The sequence below is a fragment of the Tachysurus fulvidraco genome, chromosome 9 (assembly GCF_022655615.1).
Source record: "Tachysurus fulvidraco isolate hzauxx_2018 chromosome 9, HZAU_PFXX_2.0, whole genome shotgun sequence".
NCBI classification, from domain to species: domain Eukaryota; kingdom Metazoa; phylum Chordata; class Actinopteri; order Siluriformes; family Bagridae; genus Tachysurus; species Tachysurus fulvidraco.
The window spans coordinates 1816914-1831913 of NC_062526.1; the positions used below are offsets into that span (position 1 = coordinate 1816914).

Sequence of the window (15000 nt, forward strand, 5' to 3'; positions counted from 1 at the left end):
TTCCTGTAAAGACACGTTTATGTAACATCTCTGGAAGGAGTCTCCAGTGTCAGCGCTCACATCAGCATGTTTCCCTTCTTCGGGACAGAGGAGGCTTTGTTTTTATGGTTTTTGTCACCAGCCAAAACATTCAACAGACCGGGAGGTAGCGAAGGAACCGAGAGGCAGCGAGAGAACCGAGAGGAAGCGAGAGAACCGAGAGGAAGCGAGAGAACCGAGAGGAAGCGAGAGAACCGAGAGACATCTAGAAGACCGGATCAGGTGTTGTAATGTGTCTCAGTATGCACTGATTAGAACCTACAAAAAGATCTCCACGGAAGGAACCAGTGACGGGTCGGTGGACGCTCGAGACTTCTTACTGTGTGAGGGGCAAAGTCGAGTACGTCTGCTCCGATCGGACAGAAGAGCTGCTGGAACACAAACTGCTGAAAAAGTCACCGGTGGCTCTGATAGAAAGGAGTCAGATCACACAGAGCATCACATCTCACTGAGGATGGAGCTGAGTAGGTGAAGAGCATCAGAGTGATCATGAAGACTCCTGGACACCAAACAAAGCTCCTACAATCAACATCCGAACCGGACTATGGAGCGTCGGAAGAAGGAGGAGGCCTGGTCTGAAGAATCACGGCTTCTTTTACATTGTGTGGACGACCGTGTGTGTGTGTGTGTTACTCTAGTGTGAAGCTCTGAGTAATGTTCTGCTGGGAAACTGAGTCCTTCATTCATGTAGATGTTACTGTGATGTTCACATGAGGTTTGAGCCATCAAATGATTCATCAAGCTCCAGCTTACAACTTACAGGACTCAAAGAACCTGCTGCTAAAGTCTCGGGTTCGGATTCCACAGCACACCTTCAGAGGTCTTGTTGGAGTCAGTGCCTCGACGAGTCAGAGCTGAAGGAGTATTCACACGATATTCGTCAGGAGCTTTTTAATGTCCTGACTGATTGAGGAGAGGAACAAAAGACTTCACGACATACGTGGACACACAGCTGTCCTGACACTAAACGTTTCTATTCCCCGAATTTGTTCTGCACGATCCAAAGTAAGAGACTTGGCAGCCGAATCGTTGTGCAAGAGACCTCGGATAAATCCATCCATCATGTCCTTCCTGTCTGTACACAAGAACGTAGAGAGAGAGAGAGAGAGAATAAAGGAACACGATCTATCATCAGGTTATCGTTCTTCTCCATTCCTGCTTGTGTAAGTCTCATGAATATAATCTGGATCCGTGATGCATCACATCAGAGCTGTAACTGCAGCTTTCATCAAAATTCAGCTTAATGCTTTAGACCTTTATAAAAACGGCCCCCTGAGACATCTTACTTGCGATTTGAGAAGCTCGCCGCTTAAAGCCACTTAGAGACGGCACTTAAGCAAAACGCCACGTGTTCTGTTGTGAACGTGAATGTAAAAACAGCCCTGAAGGGTCAAACCTGTGTTACGGAACACGACGCCTGAGCAGGTTCGGCCTTGCGCATACAGAATAGTGAAAAGCAGAGCGTTAGAGTAGAACTACAAAAAAAAGATGGTCGTTTCTTAAAAATGGAAACTAAGAACTGATCATTTATTATTTACTTTCATTTTAGCCAACAGTTACAAAATAGTTTTAGCTACGATTCATTTGTCTGTGTTCATCCCTGTATACACCAGTCTGTCCGTTTACACACCCGTCCATCACTGTATACACCCATCTGTCACTATCTCCCTATCCCCCGTCCCCGGATACACCTGTACGTCTCCGTATACCCCTTCTGCCCTCCCCGTACGTCTCTGTATACACCCTTCTGTCCTCGTAGGTCTCTGTATACACAAGTCCATCCTTGTATGTCTCTGTATACACCCTTCCATCCCTGTACGTCTTCGTATACACCCGTCCGTCCCTGTTCACCCCTACAACTGGTTGCCAGAACTCACAATATGAACACTTTTAACGACTGTTGTGCTGTAGAAACTTTTGCTGACAACAAAATGTATTTAGCAGATAAGGTTCACACCTTGACCTTTAATTATAAAATTTTAGAAATCTGAAAATTTACTTGAAAAATTAAGAAAAAGATTATCTAGGATCAGCTCTGAGAAGTAGCAAAAAAACGAGGAAAATCACCCCATCTGTACAAAAAACTGAAAAGGCCATGAGGGTTAAACGCTCCTGATGGACCGGAAGAGGAATCGAAAGACCTTCAATAAATCCCTGTTTAGTGTTAAGGCATGTTTCAGATGCTGAATACTTTCAATCCTCTGATTCTTCTAGGTTCTGCTCAGCCTGCTGAATAAGCACAAGCTCCAACTCCCGCACGAACGACCGGATTCGCTCGAACTAACAGACAAAGATCAGCTCAAGATTGTTTATTTTTATATCCATATACCATCGACGTTCACGTTTACATCTCTAACACAAAACGTATAAATACGCCTCAATACGTTTATCGCTCCTGTAACCAGTCAAAGTTTCTGAGCCACACAGGAGCTTTTCCTATTGATTCGAGCAGAAACTGGACTTTTATGCGAGCTGGCGATCGTTTCTCGGAGTCGTTCACAGCGTAAACGAACCAACGGCCGTACGACTGACGCTGAAGACTCCATCTGTAAAGGTTAAACGTCTGCTTACAGGAAACGCCGCCGTATCGACGAGGTTTGAGAGCTGGAGCTTCTGACCTGCTGCGAGATCCGTAAACGGTTCGAACGGACGAACGTCTTAAAACGTCCGAAAGGCTACAAGTCGACAGGACAGACGTTAGATTTACTCTCTAAAGTCTGTGTGTATTTTTGCCTTCGCATCATAAAGATATTCCTCAAAGCGTCGACTCTTCAACCAAAACAACCACCACCACCACCAGGAAACCACCTCAGGTTGTTTTGGTTGAAGAGTCGACGCTTTGAGGAATATCTTTATGATGCGTTTACACTAAATCTGAACAATATATAACCTGAATATTTCCTCATTATAGTGTAAATGCACTGATTTACACAAATAAATGGGTTTTGCTTCCTTTTGCTTGTGGATTTTTTTTATTTTATTTTACTTATTTATTTTTAAGATGGAACTACAGCTCTGTTACAGGCGTAAATCTTTTTAAATATATAACTTAAGATAAAAATAAATCAGATAAATAAAATCAGAACAATTCTTAATTCCGTCTGAAGAACAACCTAAAACGTAAACAATCACTTAGCCATGAGGCGAAGACAGCAGAAGATATCTGGCTAAATCGGTCATATACGTTAGAATAAATACTTTAGATTTTACATAGAAACGTCTAAGAAACGGTGTTTAAAGCGTTTAAACCGAATAATTGCAGGATTGTTATAATAGTTTACTAACAACTTTTTTTCCGCGCTAGCTGCATGTTTTGCTAGCAAACTGTTTACATTCGCGGGGCTTTCAGGGGGGGGGGAGCAAAACCAATAATCGTGTTTAAGATAAAATAGAAAATCTGTTTAAATACGAAACCAAAGACAGATCGGTTTAATAAAATTGATCAAAACAGGCCTTTTATTATTGTTGTTTTAGGGTTGTTTTTTTTTTGTTCATCCATTCCTAGTCGCTGAGGCGAGGCTATGCTAAGCTAAGATATGCTAAGCTAACCTATGCTAAGCTAACCCACACAGCTAAGATCTCCCACTGTGAAATCCGCGGCCTGGGAAAACCAGACAATACAAAAGCAACACGAAAGCGAAATCTCGGTGTTTATTTGACTTACATCTGAACCTGAACACGCTGCTTACGGTTTGAATAACAGCCTGTGGCGTGTCGTTAAGATCAGGATCCTTTCCAACACCGTGCGCCCTGACGCATCCTCCCACTTTCCTGCTTCCTTCCCCCGCTCTCCCCCTCCCTCCCTCCCGCAGAGAGCCCGCCGATGGCGCGGTGGCGGCGCGGAGATGGACAAGGCCGTCAGAGCGAATTAACATCGTTATTCCCACACATTCGTTGTATACGTCTGTGTGTGTTGTGTGTATTTTAACCAGCACTGATATTGTACTTTATTGTATTGGACGTTAACACGTTTGGTGGGTTTTGTGTTGCGTTTGTTGTTATATTTTAGCAGCCTGGCTTTGTCTCGGGATGGAGAGGAAGCCGATCTCGTATATAAATATAAACTTGTATATAATAACACAGTTATACGGCAGAAGTCGGTGTGTTAACGCTACGGGCCTCGGACTCCATCCTCCGTCCCTTTGCTCTGCCTTCACCAGCCCCTATTTATACCCCCTCCCTACTGCGCGCGAGCTCCACATCCCTCGCGCGCGCGCTTCCCTGAAAGACAGCGCGCGCGGAGTCCAGTTACGGGCTGGAATGGAGCCCCCTCGCGCGCACCCCTCCTCCTCCTCCTCCTCCTCCTCCTCCTCCTCCCTCTCTCTCTCTCTCTCTCTCTCTCTCTCTCTCTCTCTCTCTCGCGCGCGCGCGCACACACACACACACACACACATACACACAGACAGACAGACACACGCGCGCGCACACACACACACTCCTTCCGCCATTTAAAAAAAAAAAACAAAAAAAAAAACAGCGTTTTAAAAACAAAACAGAACCCAACAAACCGATGCGACTCACCGGAATCTGGGATCGAGCCGCCGTGAGGGACGCGGTGAGACGCACAGGAGACGCGCGCGAGGACGACGACGACGAGCCCGTGAGCGCAGGCGGAGAGAGCGGAGGCTCGAGCGCTGCCGCCATCTTTGTGTGAAACAGGAGCGCTGCGTGAGGGGGAGGGGCGGAGGCTCGGGGACCGTCTGAATGTTTACACGCTCTCACTGCAGCGAAGAAAAACATCCCGACTGCAGACACATGACATCCTTCATCTGGACGACCGACATGTTGTGTTAAATTCCTGAATTAAAACACAGAAAGACGTTTACACCAAAATGTAACTGTGTGTGTGTGTGTGTGTGTGTGTGTGTGTGTGTGTGTGTTCTATCCCTTCCAAGTCGTATTGAAGCTGCGCCTAGGGACCGTCTCGATTTTCCGAGTTGCTGCTGGCAACGTAAAAAAAAAAAACAACTCAATGCATATTAAAAGAGCAAACCTGCCATTTATGTATGAATCTCTCACTCCAGATTTATCCCACTTAAATAATCCAATCTTTAAGGAAGGCTTTTTTTTTTGTTTACGTGCACCTTGGTACAATGAAATTCTCAATTTGTAGAATTAGAGATCATTTCCACGTTCTACGAGCATCGGTGAGACCAGACACCGACGTCGTGATGTTAAGGAGACTCCAGTTCCAGTTCATCCCACGGATGCTCAGCGGGGTTCAAACCTATAATGCTAATATAATTTGTACCTAAGATTATGTAAGTTTTATATTAGAAAACGGTAGTTATTCAGTCCAATGATTTGCCCCATAAACAGACCAAGAGGGTAAATCTATCTACCATAGCAGCAAGTTAACACCAAGTATTTGTGTGTGTGTGTGTGTGTGTGTGTGTGTGTGTGTGTGTGTGTGTGTGTGTAATTTATTTATTTTTTTTCACGAGAGCTGTTTAATATGATGTACTATGATACACAGTGTTTCAAATATATTTTCATCCAGATGAATGGAAAGGTCAGGAAAACTCTCTAACAGCACAAATAAATAATCTTTGAAAAGATGAAGCATTCATTCATTTCCTACCGCTTATCCGAACGACCTCAGGTCACGGGGAGCCTGTGCCTATCTCAGGCGTCATTGGGCATCGAGGCAGGATACACCCTGGACGGAGTGCCAACTCATCACAGGGCACACACACACTCTCATTCACTCACACACTACGGACAATTTTCCAGAGATGCCAATCAACCTACCATGCATGTCCTTGGACCGGGGGAGGAAACCGGAGTACCCGGAGGAAACCCCCGAGGCCCCCGAGGAAACCCCCGAGGAGAACATGCAAACTCCACACACACAAGGCGGAGGCGGGAATCGAACCCCCAACCCTGGAGGTGTGAGGCGAACGTGCTAACCGCTAAGCCACCGTGCCCCCCAAGGTGAACCATCAATTTTTATTTTTGTGTGCAAAGCATCTCTAACTGCAGTTAAAAAGAAACCTCTCTAATTTAGCGTTTCTAAGCCATTGCTGATTGGTTCTGTTGGCTCTATTGGCTGAGGTGTAAATCACTCAAGTCTTAATACATCAACGCTGGGAATCAAAACCGCGGCTCCTGAGACGTGTCACAAAGACTGTAAGTGTTAGAGGATATCTAAAGATCAAAGGCAAAGACAGATGTCATGCAATGTGTGTGTGTGTGTGTGTTTTCTACACAAGATGCGCTAATAAGAAAGCGAAAGTAAGAAAAAAAATTGTTCACACACACACACACACACACACACACACACACAAATCAAAGTCAGTACAGCTGCCAGGGTCAAAGATTTTATTAGCCAACAATAAACCACTCCATAAACAATTATGACACCTCTGTTACATCTACTACATAGACAGAGAGAGAGACAGGGAGAGAGAGACAGAGAGAGAGAGATCTACTCAAGGATCTACTCATGAATCATTTTCACCAGTGCAGGACAACTGATTCACTAATCACTTTAATTTGTTTATTGCCCAATAAAGCCCAGTAAGTCTGAACTCTAATGGAACTGACTTGCGCTGTTACTCTCTCACACTCAGGCCGTGATTATGGTTTTAATGTTAATAATTGCCGTGTCACTCAGAGTGGGTCAATATTACATGCACTTCAGAAGCAGTGCTAATTTATATCCTTTAAAAAGTAATACCAATTTGCCAGCGTTAATTAACTTCATAATTGATCCGACATTAATTAGAGTATGATTTATGTTAGCGTTCGAGCGGAAGGCTCGTTTAAAACACGGCGAGTAATAAAATAAGATGCTTAAGGCGTTGTTATTTACACTTACTTTGTTTGTCCTGCAATTAAATTGGCTGTAATCACTTTACAAGCAAACGCAGGCTGTTTCTCAGCGCTAATGTAACGTCAGCGGCACGATCTGACCGGAGAATCGGTTCAGATCGTAATTTCGAGTCGTACCTTTGGGATCTTTTTTATCAGACCGGATTAAGACGTGAGACGGCGTTCAGGACGAAGCAGTCGAAGGCAATAAAGATCGTCCTTTCGTGCTGCTTTAAGAAAATAATCAAAAACAGTTTGGTGTGATGAAAAGGAGGGATGAAGCGTCACGGCTGACGTGAAGGAGTGAATTATTTTCCTATAATATCGTTTCACCTTCATAAGATCTATATTTTATCTGTTAACTGTAGTTCCTGTTGTCACTTATGTTATAGCGCCTATAAACCGTCGTAACCTCAGAGTAAGTCACACATGTGCGAGTCACAAGTAAGTCTCAAGTCATGAATGTCAAGTCAAAATCAAGTCGAGTCTTTTTTAATATTTGTCAAGCAAGTCTCAAGTCTCAAATTTTGCGACTTAAGTCTGACTCGAGTCAAGTCGAGTCCCCGTCTCTGAGTCATTTAACTCACGTCCGAGTCAAGTCTCGAGTCACGAACGTCAAGTCAAAATGAAGTAGAGTCTTTTTTAATATTCGTCAAGCAAGTCTCAAGTCTCAAATTTTGCGACTTAAGTCTGACTCGAGTCAAGTCGAGTCCCCCGTCTCTGAGCCATTTAACTCAAGTCCGAGTCAATTCTCGAGTCACGAACGTCAAGTCAAAGTCAAGGCGAGTCTTTTTTTTTAAAATATTTGTCAAGCAAGTCTCAAGTCTCAAATTTTGCGACTTAAGTCTGACTCGAGTCGAGTCCCCGTCTCTGAGTCATTTAACTCAAGTCCGAGTCAAGTCTCGAGTCACGAACGTCAAGTCAAAATGAAGTCGAGTCTTTTTTTAATATTCGTCAAGCAAGTCTCAAGTCTCAAATTTTGCGACTTAAGTCTGACTCGAGTCATGTCGAGTCCCCGTCTCTGAGTCAATTAACTCAAGTCTGAGTCAAGTCTCGAGTCACGAACGTCAAGTCAAAATGAAGTCGAGTCTTTTTTTAATATTCGTCAAGCAAGTCTCAAGTCTCAAATTTTGCGACTTAAGTCTGACTCGAGTCAAGTCGAGTCCCCCGTCTCTGAGCCATTTAACTCAAGTCCGAGTCAATTCTCGAGTCACGAACGTCAAGTCAAAGTCAAGTCGAGTCTTTTTTTTTTAAATATTTGTCAAGCAAGTCTCAAGTCTCAAATTTTGCGACTTAAGTCTGACTCGAGTCGAGTCATATGACTCGAGTCCCCCATCTCTGGCATGCAAAGAACACGAGTAGATTTTGAAAGCACCGGTTTTGAGAAAGAAAGAAAAAAGCCACAGAAATAAACGGTCAGAAAAGAAAAAAGGAAAACAAACTCCGACACTTTTCACTGCCGTACGAAGAGCTCACGGACAGAAAGATTTTGGTGCAAAAAAAAAAATGCTGTCATTAAGATCATTTCAAGCAGAACATAAATAATTCTAAGGAAAACACTGAAACACAGCCTCGAGTCAGGACTCTGGAGGTTAATGTTCCTCCAGACTCGAATACTCGATAAGAATTAAAGCAGAGACTCGAGTCACAGCCGTGGATAATAATCCCTGTTTAGTGGATTGCATTATCTGAAGCTGCGAGCGGCTCTAATCTGATTAGCAGCTCAGTCCTGAGAGAGAGAGAGAGAGAGAGAGAGAGAGAGAGAGAGAGAGAGAGAGAGAGAGAGAGAGAGAGAGAGACCCTGAAGTGATTAGTATCATTACGGCGTTCCCATGGCATTACAATTACACAATCACAACACAGTCACGTGATCACTACGAAGTGTGAACGCTGTATCCAAACCACAACGGACTGACAAGACCAAAAGCCCTGATTAATAATTACGACTAAAATATGTCACCATCATCCAGTGAAACCATGATATCCTCAGGGAAAGAAGTTTTTTTTTCTTCCCTTTCCGTGACTCCGTACTGCAATTATGTGCTGATTTACAGTTTGGGGAAACGTGAAAAAAAAAGTGCAAGATATACAACGATAAAAAAATTATAAATGTATTGAAATGTAAACAAAACGTCATTATAATAAACTTTAAACAGATTAAGGAGATATTCCTTAAAACACCAGTTTATATATAAACACACATTATCCATACACATCATTATACACACTTATGCAACCAGGTTGTTGTAAGTTTTATTTTATAAAGATTATTTTCTTCTTTTTTACTTTATTTTATATGTTGGGGGCACGGTGGTTTAGCGGTTAGCACGTTTGCCTCACACCTCCAGGGTCGGGGGTTCGATTCCCGCCTCCGCCTTGTGTGTGTGGAGTTTGCATGTTCTCCCCGTGCCTCGGGGGTTTCCTCCGGGTACTCCGGTTTCCTCCACCGGTCCAAAGACATGCATGGTAGGTTGATTGGCATCTCTGGAAAAATTGTCCGTAGTGTGTGTGTGTGTGTGAGTGAATGAGAGTGTGTGTGTGTGCCCTGTGATGGGTTGGCACTGCGTCCAGGGTGTATCCTGCCTCGATGTCCGATGACGCCTGAGATAGACACAGGCTCCCCGTGACCCGAGAAGTTCGGATAAAGTGGTAGAAGATGAATGAATGAATCAATGAATTTTACATCCACTGTGTGTCTAAATAATATAATAATTCAGAAAATAAACTTTTTAATTGTTGTTATTGTTAATAACATATTTAATGCATAATGCAGCATTAATTTATATTAAAAAGTAAATTGTATAAAAAATAAAATAGTTAAAGAAAGAAAGAAATCTAAAAAAAAAAAAAAAAACATTTTACAAAAAAATCGATTTATATTTACTGTTAATACAGGGGACGTCTGCCGAACATCAGTGTTTCAATATGACGCCCTCTCTCTCTCACTCTCTCACACACACACACACACACACACACACACACACACACACACACACACACACACACACACACACACACAGACAGAAGAACATGTGTGGTGTTGGGTAACATGAAGAAACTTGACTCAGAAAGCATGAAGAATGTGTGTGTGGTTAAGCAGAGTGGAGCTTAGTGTGTGTTACCAGACACATTGTATAAGACTAAAACTCAACTAGTGTGTGTGTGTGTGTGTGTGTGTGTGTGTGTGTGTGTGTGTGTGTGTAACGTGAATAAAGATCATCTGATATTCTGTGCAGATACATAAATTCATACATAAATTTAGATACATCACTTTTTATTCTAACGTGCTGTGCAGACGGGACACAGCCACAGACAGGTGTTTCGTGTGTGTGTTTTTTTTTGGGGGGGGGGTATGTGGTGGATGATATGTTATTTAGCACTTTTACTTTTATCATTATTGAGTTTTTCTTCTTATGTTGCATGATTAAAAAAAGAAAGTAAGAAATAAAGAAGAAAAAAATGAAAGCGGAATACAAAAGGTGGAAAAGAAAAGAAAAAGGGAGGGGAAAAGAGAAAAAATGAAAATCAGACACCAGAGAGAGAGAGAGAGAGAGAGAGAGAGAGAGAGAGAGAGAGAGAGAGAGAGAGAGAGAGAAAGAAATTGTGTTTTGAGGGAGGAGTTACATCACAGCCGTTGTGTCCATCAGGGACGTCCATAAAACCGGCTATTACTGCTTTTGTCCATGTCAGCTACAGAGCATCCTGCTGGGGCTGGCGCTCAGCCAAAGTCCCAAACCCAACCCTGCACACACACACACACACACACACACACACACACACACACACACACACACACACACACACACACACACCACTCCCTTCCTGAACAGGCCAAGGCTTACAACGGAAATTTCCAGAATGCCGAGCCCCCCACCCTGATCACCCACCTGTGTCACTGTGTGTCCCTCACTGAGGAAGTCTGGCCCTGTCGAGACACCATAGCCTTGTCTCCTGTTGTCCCCCAAACACCCAAACGCTTCTGAAGAGTTTCCATCAGGCACAAGAGCTTTCAGAGTGAACTTCTCCTTCTCCAAGTGTCTCCAAGGTAGCAGGAGGGCGGGGCTGAGACTATTATATTCATCATTATATATACTTACATTAATAATATAGTAATAATAATAATAATAATAGATCTCATACGTATCTCAAGTATCTCATACGTATAAACACATATGGAACAAGAACGGGAAGAAAACCAAGTACATGAATGTAGACTGAATAGAGAAGTGATTCTGATTAAACACAGATCAGCTTTTTCTCTTGGAAGTTCTTGTCATCTTCTGGGTTTCATGCATTCGCTGAGGCCAAAGAGCTGACAAAAGGGTCTCATTGCCAAAAGCTATCAAAAACATTAGATATACTGTGGAACACTGTGAAGGCCATCACACTGCTGTGACATCACCGAGAACAGGACGTCTCTCCAAAAGCGATGACAGGACGTGAAGGAAACTAATCAGGGAGACTTCATTTATAAGAGCAACATTATCTCCCATCCTTAGGTATTATAGAACAGGGGCATTGAAGCCTTTATTATCGCCACATGTACATTACGACACAGTGGAATTCTTTTCTTCACATACCTCAACTGAGGAGGTTGGGGTCAGACTGCAAGGGCAGATATGATACAGCGCTCCTGGAGCAGGGAGGGTTGAGGGCCTTGTTCAAGGGCCCAGCAGTGGCAGCTTGGCTGTGCTGGGCCTTAAACCCCGATCCTCTGATCAACAACTCAGAGCCTTAACCAGTTGAGCCACCACTGCCCCAGTTCAGCCACCACTGCCCAGTTGAGCCACCACTGCCCAGTTCAGCCACCACTGCCCCAGTTCAGCCACCACTGCCCAGTTCAGCCACCACTGCCCAGTTCATCAGCCACCACTGCCCCAGTTCATCAGCCACCACTGCCCCAGTTCAGCCACCACTGCCCCAGTTCAGCCACCACTGCCTCAGTTCAGCCACCACTGCCTCAGTTCAGCCACCACTGCCCCAGTTCAGCCACCACTGCCCAGTTGAGCCACCACTGCCCAGTTCAGCCACCACTGCCCAGTTCATCAGCCACCACTGCCCCAGTTCAGCCACCACTGCCTCAGTTCAGCCACCACTGCCCCAGTTGAGCCACCACTGCCCAGTTCAGCCACCACTGCCCCAGTTCAGCCACCACTGCCCAGTTCAGCCACCACTGCCCAGTTCAGCCACCACTGCCTAGTTCAGCCACCACTGCCCCAGTTCAGCCACCACTGCCCAGTTCAGCCACCACTGCCCCAGTTCAGCCACCACTGCCTCAGTTCAGCCACCACTGCCCCAGTTGAGCCACCACTGCCCAGTTCAGCCACCACTGCCCCAGTTCAGCCACCACTGCCCAGTTCAGCCACCACTGCCCAGTTCAGCCACCACTGCCCCAGTTCAGCCACCACTGCCCTGAAGGTTCGAAATCGTAGATGCTTTCTTTATATCCACTGAAGTGTAGTATCTAAAGTAGTGCAACAGGGTACAAGTGAATTGTAGTCATCGTTACCTCACATTTAGCACTTTGGCCCTCACAGATCAGTCAGTATGTCATCTACATTTAAAAAACACAGTTGCCCCTTTTACCAACGAGGCAGTTCGAGTGCAGGTTCGGAGCCTAATTTAGAACCAGTTCTTTCTTTTTCGACCGCCAAAGCACCAGCTCCGAACCAGGTAAAGTGGTTCTTAAGTAGCACCAAAACGTTGCTGGTCTAGACTTAAGAACCGCTTGCGTCAGGGGCTGTGGGCGGGGCTACTGTTAGCGCCTGGGGGCGGGGTTACTGTTAGCGCATCTGATAATGTACCTTAAGTATACTAATGTTTAATACACTTTTACTTTACCGCGATATGATACATTATCAGCACACATGACAGTAGGTAGCTACATGCTAAGGCTAAATTTTTCTGTGTTAACGATAAAATAACGTTATGTACTTTATCGATTACAACCTCCGTTTATACAGATTACACGGAGCCGCACGTACACGTCGGATTCGCCGCGTTTGGATGCCGATGTAGGTTCGCAAAGCCATGAGCATTAACAGTAAAGCGACATCCGCCATTGTTGTTGTTGTGTTTGTGTTTGTCGCTGCAGCGCTAACGTCGCTGTGTGACGTGACACGTATACAGTGACGTCACACTCGCGTCTGTGATGCTCTCTAACCGACGGAAAGGCAAACCGGTTCTTAGAAGGTTCGCCAGTGGAACCAGCACCAGCACTAGCTCTGAACCAGCACCCGGTTCTTTCTGGTGGAAAAGGGGTACTAGTGTTACACATGCTGTGGGTTTCATACTGTAGAAGCTCTTCAGTCATTGTGGGCCACTTCTAAAACAAAACCTCATGTAACCTCATGAATAACTCACTTAGCTAAGGAGATCTCAGCTGTTGCTATCACCTGGTACTGCTTTTGTGTTTATTGTCTTTGGCAGGAATAAACTTAGCCAAGCGATTAACTTTTACACATTAGAGATGAACCCCAAAGAATGGCTTGTAGGCAAAACCTGTAAAGGAGACAAATAACACTTAATTATTCATTACATACCTTCAGGAAGCCACATAAAGGTGTTCTCGTATTTTAGCTAACAATAATAAAAGTCTAAAATAATACTACAGCCAGACGTTTAGGTGGAAACGGTGAGCTTTAGAACCTGCAGGGTTTCTCTCTAAGTGCTGTTACTGCTATGGTGGCACTTACTCATACAGCAATGCTAATTAGAGCTAATGATCGTCTTTATTTAACAGTTAGAACTGCACTGTTAGGAAAGAGGTTAGCTGTTAAGGTTCTGGTCCAGTAAGACCGAGGGTACATCTGTAGTTCTGTACATCTGTAGAACGTTATAAAAAAAACTTAAGTATCTAAAGAACCCTCGAGAGAACCTTCTTTCTCATAGCGCACTTCCTTTTTGCCCCGCAGATTCACCGTGCAGGTTCAGCTCTATGAGAAAGTTGAACAAGGCTCATAGTCAAGTCCAAAATGTTCTGCAGACAACAATGAAAGCCACGAGACCCTCTCGCATTCCTCCAGGGTTTGTTGGCGGGATTTTTTTCCCTTTCAGCCTAAAGCACACATTATCTACCCCCTCTGCTCTGTCTACCTCCCACTTTCTCTGTCTTTCTCCAACACCCCCTTCTTTTTATCCTTCATTCCCTCACTCTAGCTCCATGAGTCAGGGATTCCCCTCCCCCGTTCTCTCTCTCTCTCTCTCTCTCTCTCTCTCTCTCTCTCTCTCTCTCCCCCTTCTCCTTCTCTCTCTCTGTCTCTCACTCTCTCCCCTTCTCTCTTTCCCTTCTCCTTCTCTCTCTCTCCCATTCTCTCTCTCTTTCTCTCTCCTTCTCTCTCCCCCTCTTTCTCTCTCTCCTTCTCACTCTCTCCTTCCTTCTCACTCTTTCTCCTTCTCTCTCTCTCTCTACTTCTCTCTCTCTCTCTCTCTCTCTCTCTCTCTCTCCCCTTCTCTCTCTCCCCTTCTCCTTCTCTCTCTCACCTTCTCACTCTCTCCTTCCTTCTCACTCTCTCTCTTTCTCTCTCCTTCACTCTCTCCTTCACTCTCTCTCTCTCTCTCTCTCTCTCTCCCCTTGTCACTCTTTCTCCTTCTCTCTCTCTCTACTCTCATCCCTTCACTCCTTCTCATTCTCTGTCTCCCCTCTCTCTTCATCTACCCCTGTCACTCCTTCTCAGTCATCATCTCTCTTCTCTCTCTCTCTGTCTCTCACTCTCTCCCCTTCTCCTTCTCTCTCTCCCCTTCTCCTTCTCTCTCTCACCTTCTCACTCTCTCTCTTTCTCTCTCCCCTCTCTCTCTCTCTCCCCTTGTCCTTCTCTCTCTCTCCTTCTCACTCTCTCCTTCCTTCTCACTCTCTCCTTCCTTCTCTCTCTCTCTCTCTCTCTCTCTCTCTCTCTCTCTCTCTCTCTCTCTCTCTCTCTCTCTCTCTCTCGACCCCTTCACCTAGGCCTCCAGGAGCTGTGTTCCAGTTGTGGTTCCTTCTCGGTTCTCCTGTCGTTTTCTGGAGATGGATGGCAGATCGGGTTGGCTTGCATGATCATGTTGCCATATGCACTTTCCACAACAGAGGACTTGAAAGTTTCAGCCCCCCTTTTTAACATATACAACGGAACCCGTTTGAAAACGTTAATCAGCGGGACTATAAGTCCG

At 44.8% G+C, this 15000-nt stretch overlaps 1 protein-coding gene across 4 annotated transcripts in view; it reads right to left on the minus strand.

The window, feature by feature from the left end:
• Window positions 1–4718, minus strand: part of kat6a (K(lysine) acetyltransferase 6A) — a 30324-nt gene extending 25606 nt beyond the window's left edge. For 3 of the 4 annotated variants that reach the window (XM_027168801.2, XM_027168793.2, XM_027168771.2), the window contains exon 1: window positions 4561–4718. The gene's annotated coding sequence lies outside the window, so the exon portion shown is untranslated. Of the gene's footprint in view, window positions 1–3703; window positions 3815–4560 lie in introns of those variants that run through there. The other variant, XM_027168777.2, reaches the window with a different exon arrangement.
• Window positions 4719–15000: the final 10282 nt, after the last annotated feature.